Below are 15,030 nucleotides of genomic sequence, written 5' to 3' on the forward strand. Positions count from 1 at the left end.
ACTCTACAATGCTAAGACCCTTTTAGATAGGGCTGCTAAGATCCAGGACAAAGCACCGTCTTTCAGAAATCTCCCCTCCCTCCCGGATGTCAATTCCGTCTTTGAAATCTTGGTAACGTCCAGGAAAATCTGGATGTGTGGCAGCCCTCCCTTTAGAGGATCAGTCAAAGTTGCATGGATGGATTGAGCATAAGTAGGTGATAACGTTCTCCCCCTTCAGGGTAATCAGTCCAAAAAGCAGCCACTACTTTGGAATGGACCTTGAGAAACTGGTGGCATTCTCATCCCACCCGTCCAATCAGCTGGGAGAGAGGCTCGGCTTAATGATGCCCTTGGGCAGGGAGAGAGAGGCCTTATGGTGTAAGAGCCCCATGACTGAGAATCAAAGAGCTACTGCAAGGTCTATATTGCCAGCTACAGCACAAACAAGAGGAGCAAAGATATACGCAGCTGGGTGAAAAAAAAGTTTTCGACCAGCCCCTCCCAATTTTTTTCCTTTTGTTTGTTTTCCTTCCTCTGTTCATAGCAGCCTTTACAGTGCTAATAAAAATATTCAGAGTGCACGACGCTGTCTTCTTCTTACACTGTGATCATTATGCACCTAATCACAATAATAATAATAATATATCAGGGTGGGGTGTCTCCCCCCCCCCTTTAAAAACAGGAAAGAAGGAAGGCGGAGGGGGTGGGTGGGGGAGAAGACTGGATGATAATTCCCTAAGGGGAAATGAATTTCTTTTATCATCTGCAGTGGCTTATTTCACATATTCATGACCCTCCCGGTATTTCCCCCCTCTCCCCCCCTCTTCCTTATGATGAGCCATAAAAATGACAAAATACATTAGCAAAGTTCTCGGTTTATGCTAAAATGACCATATTCAAAAAATAATAACAGAGACTTGTATCAGCAATGCAAAAGATGCATGAAGTAATTGGTGCTTAATTTGTACACAAACTGTCAAGGCAGTTTTCCTCACGGCCTGCATCTTCTGAATTCATTAGTCTCTAATTAAGGCCAGTTGGGACCAGCAGTTAGAAGGTTAAAGAGGTTCTGACAGCCCTAATCATTGCTCAGGAAGCTGAAAATGTATGCAAAGTCTCGGCAGATGGGGTGAGTTCTGCTTCTGCCAAGTGATAACTGTTATTCCTTTGCACCTCCAAAGCTGTCATCCTAATAGGCACATTTTAAATTTATTAATGCTCTAGTTACAATGCATACACAGTCTCTAATGGTATGTCATTCAGAGTATATAAACTGAGCAATTAACGCATATTACCTGGTAATGGTAAAATTATTTGTTGCCCGTTTGATTCCCCCCCTCCCCATTCCTGGTTGTTGATTTTTTTTTAGTTGTTTTGCTTTTTTCTGTTTCTTCATTCAGCAAAAATAAAAGGAGATAAGCAGAGACATCTCTTTGTTCAAAAGTGGGGGGGCAGGAGAAATAAGACAAGAAGAAAAGAAAATTTGATTTTCCTGTTTGTTGGCTGACATTCATTCTTTGTTTCTGTAAAGAGAAGGAGGGACACAACTTTCCCTTTGAATCCCTGCTGCTGGGAGATTTAGAACGGGGCGATTTTTAACCGTCACCAGATTTCTGTCTTAAAACACGACAGCTGAAAAAAAATAAAAAAAATAAAGATTTGTTCTCGGTCTTCTGTGGTTTAGTCAAGAATATGCGCTGATGCACCCAAGCCAGAGAGTTCACCATGAAGCACAGCTGGCCGCAAAGTCACACTGTCATCTGATGGCTCTGCCATGCTGCCAGATTGCTTTTCAGCTTGCAATAAGATAAGAAACTTTCTTCATACAGCTAATCACAGGATGAAAATGTACCCAGCCATGTGATGCAGCAAATGTGTAACTTCTTGGTCCAGCAGCCAGTGGTAAAACACAGACTTATCACACACCTCGCCCAATTTGCTGTTGCGGCACTTGCTCCAACGTTGATTATGAACTGGAGTAAAACCAGGCATGTTAGACATTTGAACAAGAGGCCTTAAGATCTGCACCTGCAGGAGAACTAAGTCGAGGGATTAAATGGACTGTACTGCTTCACACTACAGATGAGCATCTTTTCCTTTCCTTGAATGCTTCTCCACCTTAAACACAAATACACACCCAACTCTTTGAAAACAGAAAGCTAGAATGTCAGTGACAAAGGTTTGAGCCCAGCTCTTTCCCCTGGAGTGGTAGGTTTTTGGATACAGCAAAATTTTAGGATCATTGAAAAACAATGCGCTCCCACCTGCAGTCTGAATGAGTGTGCATCATTCTCCCTGAGAGCCAGTGTGGTGTAGTGGTTCAGAGCAGTGGACTCGTAATCTGGTGAACCGGGTTCGCTTCCCCGCTCCTCCACATGCAGCTGCTGGGTGACCTTGGACCAGTCTCTCAGCCCCACTCACCTCACAGAGTGTTTGTTGTGGGGGAGGAAGGGAAAGGAGATTGTTAGCCACTTTGAGACTCCTTAGGGTAGTGATAAAGCAAGATATCAAATCCAAGCTCCTCCTCCTTCTCCTCTTTTTCTTCTTCTTCTTCCTCCTCTCCCCCCCCCCCTCAGCACTCTGTTGCTTCATTCCCATCTCATTCTGCAACATGTGGCCTAACTCTGCATGTCTATTTTGGGCTTTTTTGAGTGTTGTCCCTCTGTGAGGAATGCCCATAATCCTGTTCTGTGAGAAGCCATTTTTTAAAAAACCCATTGAGAATCTATTGTCTAGTGATAGACAGAGCAATCTATTTCCAATCTGTGTCAATTCTGTATGTGTTCATTTGTAAGTCCCTTCCGTCCTGTTTCTGCACAAATTAGTAGTGATTTAAAAAAAAAAGCCAAAGAAAAATCACATTTAAATATGTATTTAAATGCATATTTTATCTCTATACATATTTTATCTCTATATATGTATTTCTTGATGTATTCATCCTAAAATGCCCAATGACTTATGCAAGTTAGTACTTTTTTGAACGGAAAACTGTATTGCACAATTTGGAAGAGAGCAAAATTCAATGGATAACTTACATGCTGATATGTGTATTAGTCTGGGAGGGACAAATGAGATTGTTTCCTTTAAAAATCTTGAACCTAGCGGGATTTCCCTTCATCTCTGCCATTTCCTACACTGCAGGTTCTGCAACAACAGGAGGCTCACCTTTAATTGCATGCAGCACTTGTGCAAAAGTTTTCTTTGATGCAAAAAGCGATAGGCAAGACGGTTCATGGGGTGGAAAGGTTCTTGACTGTAGGCTTTCGTCAAAACGGCAAGATTCATAAACAGCAATGATTGGGTGTTATTTCCAAGCAACGGAACAATTAGGCACTCATTGACTTTTAAACAGGGTTTGAACCTATTCCCCTGTTATAAAACTAATTGCTTTCCACTCTATAAAACACTAACCGTGCAAAAATAGCAAGGAAAATTTCGAATAAAGATATGCCAGCTTTGATTCAGATCTGCTGTGGAAGGCCATGGTCATGTCACACTTTAGTTGGGCCGGTAGAAAGTCATTATCATTTCTGGTTCCCATTAGACAGATTCATTTGCTTGCCACCTAAAAATTACTGGTTAAAGGTGTTGAATCCAGAGATCATGCCCAATTTATTGCTGGACACTGGTAGGAGAATATTTTTTATGGCATCTGAAAGGAAGATTTGTAATGTGTAGGAAGCAAATGTTCTAAAAAGCCAAGACACTGTTGACCAAAGGAGCATCTACTTGATGAAAACATGGTTTCTTACTACAGACCATGAACACTTTTTCACCCAGATTTGCTAAGGCACCAATACCGTTGTTACCTTCCTTGAGTTTATGTTAGTTTAGCTATTTATTTCTTACCTATCATTCACCACAAGGTCCCTACGCACTTTACAACAATACAATATACAATTGTAAAAACAAGAAAAAACATTCCAACTGTGGATTCAACAAAACAAAATACCTTAACTGTCAAAAGCCCAGGAAAAGAAGGACGTCTTCAGCACATGAAGGAAGCCTGTGTTAGTGAAGCTTTGTGAAACAGTAATATTTTATAGGGAATTCAGTGCTCTTATAAAATTTGCAATTTATTCAGACTGGTCTCAAATAAATCCTGTTTCATTTCATGGAATGGAGGAAAGATTGCACATATGATCCAGATCTTTGTTTTCCTGCCAAAGATTTCTGCAGCATTAAATTTCATCACAAATTTTGAAGTCTGATTTTTTGTGTGTGTGATTCTTTCTGGAAAGTGTGTTCTCCTTCATGGAGAGCACGTGTTGCGGTGGGGGCCGCCAGGACACTCCAAAGTTGGGGGGCGGGCTAACTGATCGTTGGCCACTGATGCGATTGGGGCTTCCCTTGTTGTTGGGAAGAAGTTAATGTTGCCAATTTTTGATTGACAGCCAGAAATAGTAAAACTCCTTGCACGAGGCTAGGGCTTCCTCTTTTCGCCCGTGCATCAGATTGCCCGTCCCTCCCTCCCTAGAATAGGGTTGTTTGCTTTGACCTTGCTATGCCTGTCATGGGGTCGTCTGCTTTGGAGCGGTGGCCTGGTAGGAATTTTGTCCATCTGGCTGATTGGCTGGGGCCATTTGGTTTTTGCCTACTGCGTAGCAAATCGTCACAACTTGTAAGGTTCGCGGTTAGGCATTGGTTTATGGTTTGGTTGGTTGAGGGGCATGGATTGGCTGTGCCTGCCCCTCTAATGCTGCTGCTGCAAGGGATTCCGTTAAAGGAATTGGGGCCTAACTATTGCTTGTCCACTCTGTCAAGGGGGCTCGGGCCATAGCAATGAGCTCCTGGTTGCATTTGGGGTGAGGGCAGGTTCCCTGCTCCGCGTAACCCCCAAGTGTATTCCCCCGTTCTGACTTTCGCATCGTGCGGAATGTCAGTCTGTCCCCCACGGTGGGGGCAGATAGTCGCAACCAATGCCTACGCAACCACTCACAAATTTGTATTTTAATAAAGTTGTGGCCAAAATTATGCCAAAAATCTTAAACAAAAACTTCTGTGTGATGTGTGGACCTGGGGACCTCGACACGCAAAAGAAAGATCAGAACACTTGTCTTTAAATGCTGTAGTCCCAATGAAAATCACTTTCTCTCATCGATTTTGGACATGCTTCCCAGTGACATGTTTAGCAACTATAGAAGCAGTGGGGTGTAGTGGTTAGTGTGTCAGACTAGGACCTGGGAGGCCCAGATTCAAATCCTCACTCCTCCATGAAGCTCACTGGGTAACCTTGTGTCAGTCATTGCCTCAGCCTTACCTACTTCACAAGCTTGTTGTGGGGATTAACTGAGGAGGAAGAACCTTGTGTGGAGATCATTGGCCAGTTCAGTAAACCAGAGTTAATGGCATTATTGGCTTTTGCATATTTTTAACTGTTTTAAAATACTTTGTAATTAAATGTTTTCCCGTACATACTTTAAAAGTATGTACCTGCCTGGGCAAACAATTGGTCTGAAACCTCTATCTTTTTTTTTTTTCAAACCAGGAAAGTGTGCAAGGGAATTTAACTTAACCCATTTTCTGTTACTGTTGTTTTTGTTGTTGTTTTTGAAAAACAACATTTTCCACCCGCAAAGGCTGAAATCATGACCCGGCTCTCAGTGCCTTTCAGTTGACTATTAGACAACCTTGGTGCATGGTTCTTAGGCCACAAATGTACCTTCCGCTGAACAGCAACTCATCTTCAACACATCAGAGGCAGCTTCACACAATAACACTTGTGGTAAACTGATTGGCAAAGAGAGGGACTTAGAACATTGTTTACGGAATATGAATACAAAAAGAGACAAAAGGAAATACTTCACATGCAACATGAAAACAAAAGAGAATATGTCTTCCCACAGCACATAGGACCTTTCTTCATTTCACATTTAGAGTAGTATGGTCGTCGTTTGATCCACTGTTTCTGAGAGTGGATTTGGAGCTGGCTGTTTGTGCCTTTGGTTGCATGTTTGATGGTGACACAAGAGAGAAAGGTTTCAGGCTGGTTCACAACATAAAAATACAAGATAGAAAATAATAATAATAATAATAATAATAATAATAATAATAATAATAATAATAATAATATACACCACAAACCAATAACCCCACTTCTTGGTGATGACACCTGTTGCACCACCTAATAAAGACAGAAGTAAAACACAAAACACTGTTTTTTAAAATAGCAAGGCAGCCTAATATGATAGAGCAGGCATGGGCAAACTCGGCCCTCCAGACGTTTTGGGACTACAATTCCCATCATCCCTGACCACTGGTCCTGTTAACTAGGGATCATGGGAGTTGTAGGCCAAAAACATCTAAAGGGCTGAGTTTGCCTATGTCTGTGATATAGCAACTCAGCCTAAGCAGTCGCCTACTGATACTTCCTTTCCACTTCTGCCTTCCTTTGGCTGACTCCACTCCTAGTTGTCTTCGAGGTATGGGGTACAAATACACCCACAGTACCCCAGTTCTGGAATGCCTTCCCCAGAGAGGCTTGCCTGGTGCCCTTTCAAAATATATTTCCATTGTCAGATGAACCCTTTCTATTTTATTTTCCAAGGCTATTTAAATTGTGAACTTTTTGAATCCACTAAACGTTAGAATTAATTAATTAATTTTTTTGCATTCTTCGACTGATGCTTTTCTCTTTCCTCTTTTGCCCTCTGCTGCCGAAATATATTTTTCCAAATTTTTACGATGGAGTTTGTTCTGTGACTATCACTGAATCCTTTTCTTATTTGTAAGCTGCTCAGACAACACTGTAGGGCTGAACAAATCCAGCTTCTTAATTTTTTCCAACCTCCAGTTCACTACATTTCTGCATCAGCATCAGTTTTGTTTTGGTTTTTAAGTCCTTGTGAAAATTAATCAACATTTTCATGTACATTGTCATAATATACACGTTTTGCAAGCAGTTTTAATTCACCACTCTGTTCCAGATGATACACCTGTACTCAGCTGTTTGGTTCCAAGACACAGGGCAGTCTTGGAAGTGCTTGGAAGTCAATGAAGTGCTTCCTCTAGTGTTCAAATGGAAAATTTTGCGCTTGTAGAAGCAGTTAGTTGGGTAAGGTAAAGGTAAAGTTAAAGGACCCCTGGATGGTTAAGTCCAGTCAAAGACGACTATCGGGTTGCGGCACTCATCTCGCTTTCAGGCCGAGGAAGCCGTCGTTTGTCCACAGACAGCTCTCCAGGTCATGCGGCCAGCATGACTAAACCACTTCTGGCACAATGGAACACCGTGACAGAAACCAGAGTGCACATAAATGCCGTTTACCTTCCTGCCACAGTGGTGCCTATTTATCTACTTGCACTCGTATGCTTTCAAACCACTAGGTTGGCAGGAGCTGGGACAGAGCAACAGGAGCTCACCCCATCCCAGGGATTTGAACCACCGACCTTCTGATCGACAAGCCCAAGAGGCTCCGTGGTATAGACCACAGTGCCACCTGTGTCCAGTACTTAGTTGGGTCCTGCCCTGAGACTTAGAACCAAACCATGGATACAGATGCATCATCTAGAACAGGGTGACATTCCATATGTTCTTCTTCTGGTTTTACAGTGGTATCAGTTTTCTGTTTATTTTCCATTATTGAATTATGCTGGCTTATTTGTATTATTTTACACAATGTTGGCTATTCCGATGAATTTTTGTACATATTGCTATGATGATTATTTGCAATTGTTTCAAATACAGTGGTACCTCATGTTACAGAAACTTCAGATTACAGACTCCGCTAACCCAGAAATAGTACCTCAGGTCAACAACTTTGCTTCAGGATGAGAACAGAAATCATGCAGTGGCGGCGTGGCAGCAACAGGAGGCCCCATTAGCTAAAGTGGTACCTCAGGTTAACAACAGTTTCAGGTTAAGAACAAACCTCCAGAACGAATTAAGTTCTTAACCCAAAGTACCACTGTAATGTTTTGAATTGTTACACTGATTGTTCCTTTCCTATGTTCCGAGGCACTTTTCTGGGCACAATTCTGGGGAAATGTGGTGTGCAAATAAATAAACCAAAGAAACAGACAAACCAAGGTTGTCTTGCAGTGGAGCACCAACAGATCCCCAACCCATATCCCTTTTGGAAGCGCAGCTAAAATGGGACACAAAACCCCACACTAGCCAGAGACATTACGGCATCAGGCGATTGACTGGTGAGTAATTCTGCCCACCTGTCAATGTCAACTCCCAGGGGGAGCGGAGTTGAGGGGTTTAGCCTGCTGGCTTGATCCAGTTCCCTGTTCTCCGGTTCCAGACTCAGGGTATGCCCAGCCCCACCTGGAGATCTTGGGGCTCGAACGCTGGGACCTCCTGTCTGCAGAAACAATGCTCTGCCATTGAGCTATCAAATATTCCTTTTCCAGTATGCAGGTTTCTGCAGATTTAATCATTCAGGAAATGGGCGAAAACTGATATGATTAATTGACACTGAAATTTCTTCACTGAAAAGCCCACACCCCGTAGGATACGTGAAGGCATAGCGGGGAGCAGCTAGGTAAGTAGAAGCAGCCAATTGTTGAAATCTCCTTCTTCAGAGTGTTCAAGGCACTCTGGAAGGAATTCTAATAGGCCAGGGAACATAATTGGTGGGTGTGAAACAAGTGCTTCAAACAGTGGCAATTACCTGCCACGAGTCCTCGAAGTACATTTCTCTGTTTATGCTCTAATACCTTAATTATAATAAAAACAGACTCACTTTAAACACTCTGAGAGTTTTCCCTCCATCGGTGACCTGGAGGTTAGTCCCTTTCGCAATTTAGGGGGCAGATCCTTGACCCGCTTACTCCAGAGGAAGTTTGCCGAAGCAGGTAGGACTACTCCAGAGTCGGCAGTGTCATCTTATGGTGCATCCTATTCATTATTGAGTGAGCGTGAAAAGAATTCTTAAGTACGATTTCCCAATACGCATCTCAGATGATGAATGCATAATCTCCCGCTGGTCACGATGCCTGTTTCATAAATATAAACGAGTCAAGTTTATTTCTTTGGCACCAATTGCACCTGACTGCTACACAGCTCCGCAACTTCCGCAGATTGTTTCAAGATCGGACCCACGTGCCTTCACCCTTGCTCCCCCTCAATCAATCTCTCTAATTTAGACACCCAGTACATGTGTTCCTTCATAGGTTTCCTAAGTACAACAGTGATTTTAATTTGAAAAGCTGTTGACTGCAAAGGATGGTGATAAGACCAGAATAAAGCTCCGCTCTCCTTTCCGTTTGGCATAACAAAATTGGGTTGTTGTCTGTGTGGAGAATCCAAGTGCACTCCTCCAGAACAGAGCTGTAAAATATTCATTGTACCTCGGTTTTTGAGCGTCTCGGAAACTGAACATTTCAGAAGCCGAATGCAGAAAACCCGGAAGTAATTGCTTCCATTTTTTGAACACACCATGGAAGTCTGCTGCGTTTCCGTCTTTTTTCTCCATTCACTTTGCCGACCAACCTTCCCGCCTCAGTTGTTGGATGTTTCAGAAGTCGAACGGTCTCCCTCAGTGGATTACGCTCAACAACCAAGGTCCCAATGTATCTCTTGATAATCATATAATTTATTATTTATAGCTTCTTCTTTGGCGATCACTCATGGCTAAGTAAGATTGTCCTCCATGAACACAGTCTTAACAGTGTGTCCGTAAGTGACTGTGGAGGACAATTCTGGATCACCATCTCCTTCCACAGTGGGGACATAGGTTTTCGGGCAGGAGTTGATCACGGTGAGGATTTGCCAAACATGCCATAATACCGTTTGGTATTATTTGTATGCCACTCATCTGGCAGGGTTGCCCCAGCCACTCTGGGCGGCTTCCAACAAATGAAAACATCAGACACAGTCAGACGCCAAACATTAAAAGCTTCCTTATACAGGGCTGCCTATAGCTCAATGTCAGAACATTTCTTCAGCATTTCCAAGTTGAGCTGATAATGGCTCATGCCTGAGCTTCTGTCAGCCTGTGTAGGCAATATCGAGCTAGATTGACCAAATGTTTGACTCAGTGTAAGGCAATTTCAAGTGTTCCTATGAGAAAATTCAGCAGCAGAGAGTGCTGACTGGCTAGCATCTGTGACCTCAGGAATATACCTTCTGTATGGAAGCAGCCATACTTAAAATGTGTACATTTTTATTTTTTTTAAAAAGGAGAGAGTTAAACATGTACATGAGTAATTGTCTCAATGTACTTGTGCTGTTCTATAAACTAAAATAAGTATAGTAGTAAGTATGTTGGGGAAATATTAATACCCAGTAACCTGTGAGTTCAGTCCGGATGGCCAATAAAACCCAGACTCCAACTGGGCAATCAAACAGGACATTTGTTTAGGCATTGAACCCCAATATTTCCCCAGCATCTCCACCATGGAAATGGTGAGTCCAGGCACTAACTGTGGGTGTTTAAACACAATGCTTTCTCATGGCTCAGCAGAGATTTCAACCCAGATCTCAATCAAACACAGCATTTATTCTACATCACACAGGCTCTCTAATGTAACCTTGGAAGGAGGGGGGAAAAATTGAAAATAAAAGATGGAAGTGATGTCGAGAAAATAAAAGCCAGAAAATTGCCAGTCCAGGATAGATACCTCTAAGATGCTGAAATCAATAGTTACTGCTGATATTCAGGGAAAACATTCTGAGAGCATGTCCACGCTGTAGCCTTTGACATATTGTTATTATAACTGGTGCTGTGTGCAATCTAAGCAAGATGTGGCTTGTCTACTACACCATGCAAAGGTGAACAGCTTCGTGAAGGAAGACTCAAGCAGGGTAATCCATTAGAGCCCATTTGCAAACAAACAGATACTTTACAGACATTCAACAGACGTTCAATCAAACCATAATCTCGGAAAACTGCCAGCCATAAAACCCATAAATTAAAATCAAGTTATATAAGCATGACTTGATGAACCTGATGTAATCTGATGGCACGAGATACATATCCTGCAGTAAGTCACAGATTCCCCATCTTTTCTCTTATCTGTTAATGATGGGGGCAGAGAGTGGCCAGCGAATGGTTTGTAGCCGATATGTTTATCTACTTACAGCTCAATAAACTCTGAAACCTGGATAGGGCGAAATTGTTTTATAGTGGATTATTTGTCATTAATTTCTGTTTACCGCATCACCTTTTTTTATTAAGAAATTGGTGGCCTCAATAGCCTTCATGTTTAATAGCTAAACAATTGCTCTTGCTCTGACACACACACAAACACACACACACACTGACTAGCTCCATTTATGAATTCTTGGGCTCTGATGCAGCCATTCTCTTAGCATCCAAGCAGGATTGGTGTCAGCACTGGGGAAATTCAGGCAGATGCTAGGGCCTCCATGTCATGGCCCGGCCTGCTGCTGCCACCAGCTTTGCCCCCACCACACACATCAAGCCAGGCAAGTGTACTAGAAGATGCCAACCATTGTAAGTTCCCACAACGCTCCTGAACACACGCCTTATAACAAGGCAGATCATTGGGCCATCCAGCTCAATACTGTCTGCTCTGATTGGCAGCACCTCTCCAGGCAGAGATGTCCATGGAGCTAGATAATTTGGACTGCCTTATGATTATAGTGGGATGCGGGTGGCACTGTGGGTTAAACCACAGAGCCTAGGACTTGCCGATCAGAAGGTCAGCGGTTTGAATCCCCATGACGGGGGTGAGCTCCCGTTGCTCGGTCCCTGCTCCTGCCCACGTTCAAAAGCATGTCAAAGTGCAAGTAGATAAATAGATACCGCTCCGGCGGGAAGGTAAATGGCATTTCCATACGCTGCTCTGGTTCGCCAGAAGCGGCTTAGTCATGCTGGCCACTTGACCCAGAAGCTGTACGCCAGCTCCCTCGGCCAATAAAGCGAGATGAGCGCCACAACCCCAGAGTTGGCCACAACTGGACCTAATGGTCAGGGGTCCCTTTACCTTTACCTATGATTATAGTGGATTTTTCCACGTCCCCAGCTGTGCCACGGTTCTCCATTAAGCACTATGTCAGGATGGACGAATTTGTCAATACCAGTTTCCACATCAGTTTCTTCTTTTTTTAAAAGCCCACATGAATTCTTTCAGCCTTTCTCTTAGCAAATACATTTTTGTACACAATTTTGCCAATCATGAATTTCATGCAATTTTGCCAGTTATGAGTTTTATGGCTCTTGGAGTCGGATTGTGGCACTACAAAATTCAGAGGAGTATGAATTTCAAAGTGTAGCTTAGTTCAGGTTCCCATATTGCGGTGGGGGGGGGGGGCTCAACTTTAGCTTTCCAGATCTTGTTGGGCTTTGCATGGCCAAAGGCCAAAGACGACGGTAGCTGCAGTTCAGCAACACCTGGCAGGCCACAGGTTTGCCCCGCCCACCAACCTGAGTATGCTGTTTCAGGAAGTACAAATGAGCTGTGATTCTTGTATTGCAAGACCCCTGGGGATCCCTCCCAACAATACAATTCTATTATTTTTTAATGTTTTGCTTTAGATAGATACCAATTTATTCTCTGTCCCTAGTCCCACACCTCTTCCTCTAAGGAGGTCCCCTCAGAGGCCTGGCCGAACAGAAATCTGACAATATGTTGTCAAGCAACCTTCCCTTCCTTTCCCTCTAGTCTGCTCGGAGCAATAATCCCCAGTGAATTGCCTCTGTGTAATTACAAAGTGGTGCTTAGACTTTAATTCGCTCAACTTTACAAAACGACACATAGCTCTACTTTTTTTGGGGGGGGAGGAAGGATGCAATAGGAAGGAGGAGACAAAAGTGTGTTGAGGAGCAAAATCCGATAGCGTTTACATTTTACTCCTCAGACGTCTTTAATTTTTGAAACCCTTTAATATTAAAACTTGGGAAGGGAGGAGAAGAGAAGAGCTTCTTTCAGCTTACCTTGTCACTTCAGAAGGGTAATTTGTCAGGTAAATCACCCGCTGAGCAGCCTTTCAAGTGTAAATGCAAGTTGAAAGCCTTCTCGGCACCGAGAGGAAGGGGAGCTCGGAATGACTCATGGAAGACAACCTCCACCTCCATCTGGCCAGGGGACCATCCTTCAGGCGCAGGACTATCGACAGCGAACCAGTCTTTGGTCACAGCAGGATGGCTCGGCTGCGACACGCTTTACCTTTACGCAGCTCAGCAGGCCATTCTGGAAGCTTCCTTTGGCTCAAGGAGGAGCATCTGTTCTGCTAAGCAAAGTGCATAAACAAAAAGAAAAGTGTCATCGATCAACTTGGGCCATGTTCACGGGAAGAGTTTTTCAACCCTTAGCTGCACATTTTGCTCAGGAAGGCACTGCTGGGTCCTTCAAAGACTTGGGGCAGACAGACCTGTGCCATGGGTTAAGCTGCCTAGGAGCTGGGGTCTCACTGGCACTCTGTTTTGCAACACACCCAGCTACCCTCTAAATCTGGTGTGGCGAACCTTTGGCCCACTGGATTTTTTTTTTAATATATTGAAATACTTTATAGTCACTTGTACAACTTGTATACAGTGAGATTACACAAGCACCCCCCACTCAGCTCTCTTAGTCTTAATTCCCCTCGTTTACTGATGCACACCCACCAAACCCAAAAGTCAGTTGCCCTGTTCTTATCTTTTCATTCAGCAGCCTAACAGCCCATGGATAGAAGCATGCTTCTATATCTTCTGCCTGAGGGTAGGAGATCAAGAAAGTGCCGGCCGGGGTGTGAATTATCCCTGAGAATATTCCTCACTCTCTTGAGGCAACGTTCTTCCGCTATTTCATCCAGCGGATTCATGGGACAGGCCATAATATCTTGTGATGTATTCACCACCCTCTGTAGGCACTTCCTATCAGCTGATGCCAAACCAGCGTATCACACCGTGATGCTGAACTTCAACTCCCATCTGCCCCAGCAGGCATGGCTAATAGCAGATGGGGGGTGGGTGGGAACAGGGCTGTGTGGGCAGACCAGCAGCATACCCTCCAGCACTCCTCTGATGAAAATAGCAAAGCCCTATGCAGTTGTAGTAGTAGTAGTAGTAGTAGTAATTCAGAAATAGACTGGAAAGAGAAGCTGCTGAATTGCAACTCATTACCAAACCTAAAACCATGGAGAGGCCTGGTCTGAACAAAGACATTGGATTCTTATCTCATTATACATGACTTAGCCATTTTTCACCTTCTCACCCCTTGCCTTTTCCTGTAAGACCTATTACAGTCGTTAAGAGTCGTCAACAGGCTCATCTAAGCTATCTGCCAATCTCCCATTCCCACCACCCTTCTGAGTAATACCCCTCCCCACCTTCTCACTATATAGAAGGATCTGGTAACTTCTGTTTCAGTGTATCTGAAGAAGTGTGCATGCACACGAAAGCTCATACCAAGAACTAACTTAGTTGGTCTTTAAGGTGCTACTGGAAGGAATTTTTTTATTTTGACTATGGCAGACCAACACGGCTACTTATCTGTAACTAGTAGTAGTAGTAGTAGTAGTAGTAGTAGTAATATCATTTATACCCCTTGCATCTGATTGGGTTGCCCCAGCTGCTCTGGGCAGCTTCCAGCATACATAAATACATAATGAAACATTAAACATTAAGAAAAAAACAACTCCATACAGGGCTGCCTTCAGGTGTCTTCTAAAGGTTGTATAGTTACTTATTTCCTTGGCTCAGGGTTGGATAGCTCCATACACTTCAACATTTCTCCAGTGAAAATAGGGACGTCCTAAAGAAAAGTGGGGCATTCCAGGATCAAATCAGAAACAGAGACAGCTTCTGTAAATCTGGGACTGTCCCTGGAAAATAGGGACACTTGGAGGGTCTGCCGCAGGTATGCTGGATTAACCAGTAAATCTACACAGCCTCAGCTTACCTGCTGCATCACCCTCTCTGCCTCCCTGTAAGTGGCCGTGACAGCTAGTTTTATCCCTTAGCCCCACAGAGAGAGCTACTTCTGGGGAAACCCAGGTTCACATTTCTGCTCATTCCCAAAGTGCAGTAGTGACCCTGGGCTTGGATCTGCCTTGTAGAGCTGTTGTGAAGGTACAATGGGCACAGAGTTAGGACTCTGGCACAGTGAGAGGTAGAAATGGAACAGCTGGCACACAGCAGAACTTACTGATGCCCT

Source organism: Podarcis liolepis (genome assembly GCF_965112155.1).
Source record: "Podarcis liolepis genome assembly, chromosome: 3".
Taxonomy (NCBI): Eukaryota; Metazoa; Chordata; class Lepidosauria; order Squamata; family Lacertidae; genus Podarcis; species Podarcis liolepis.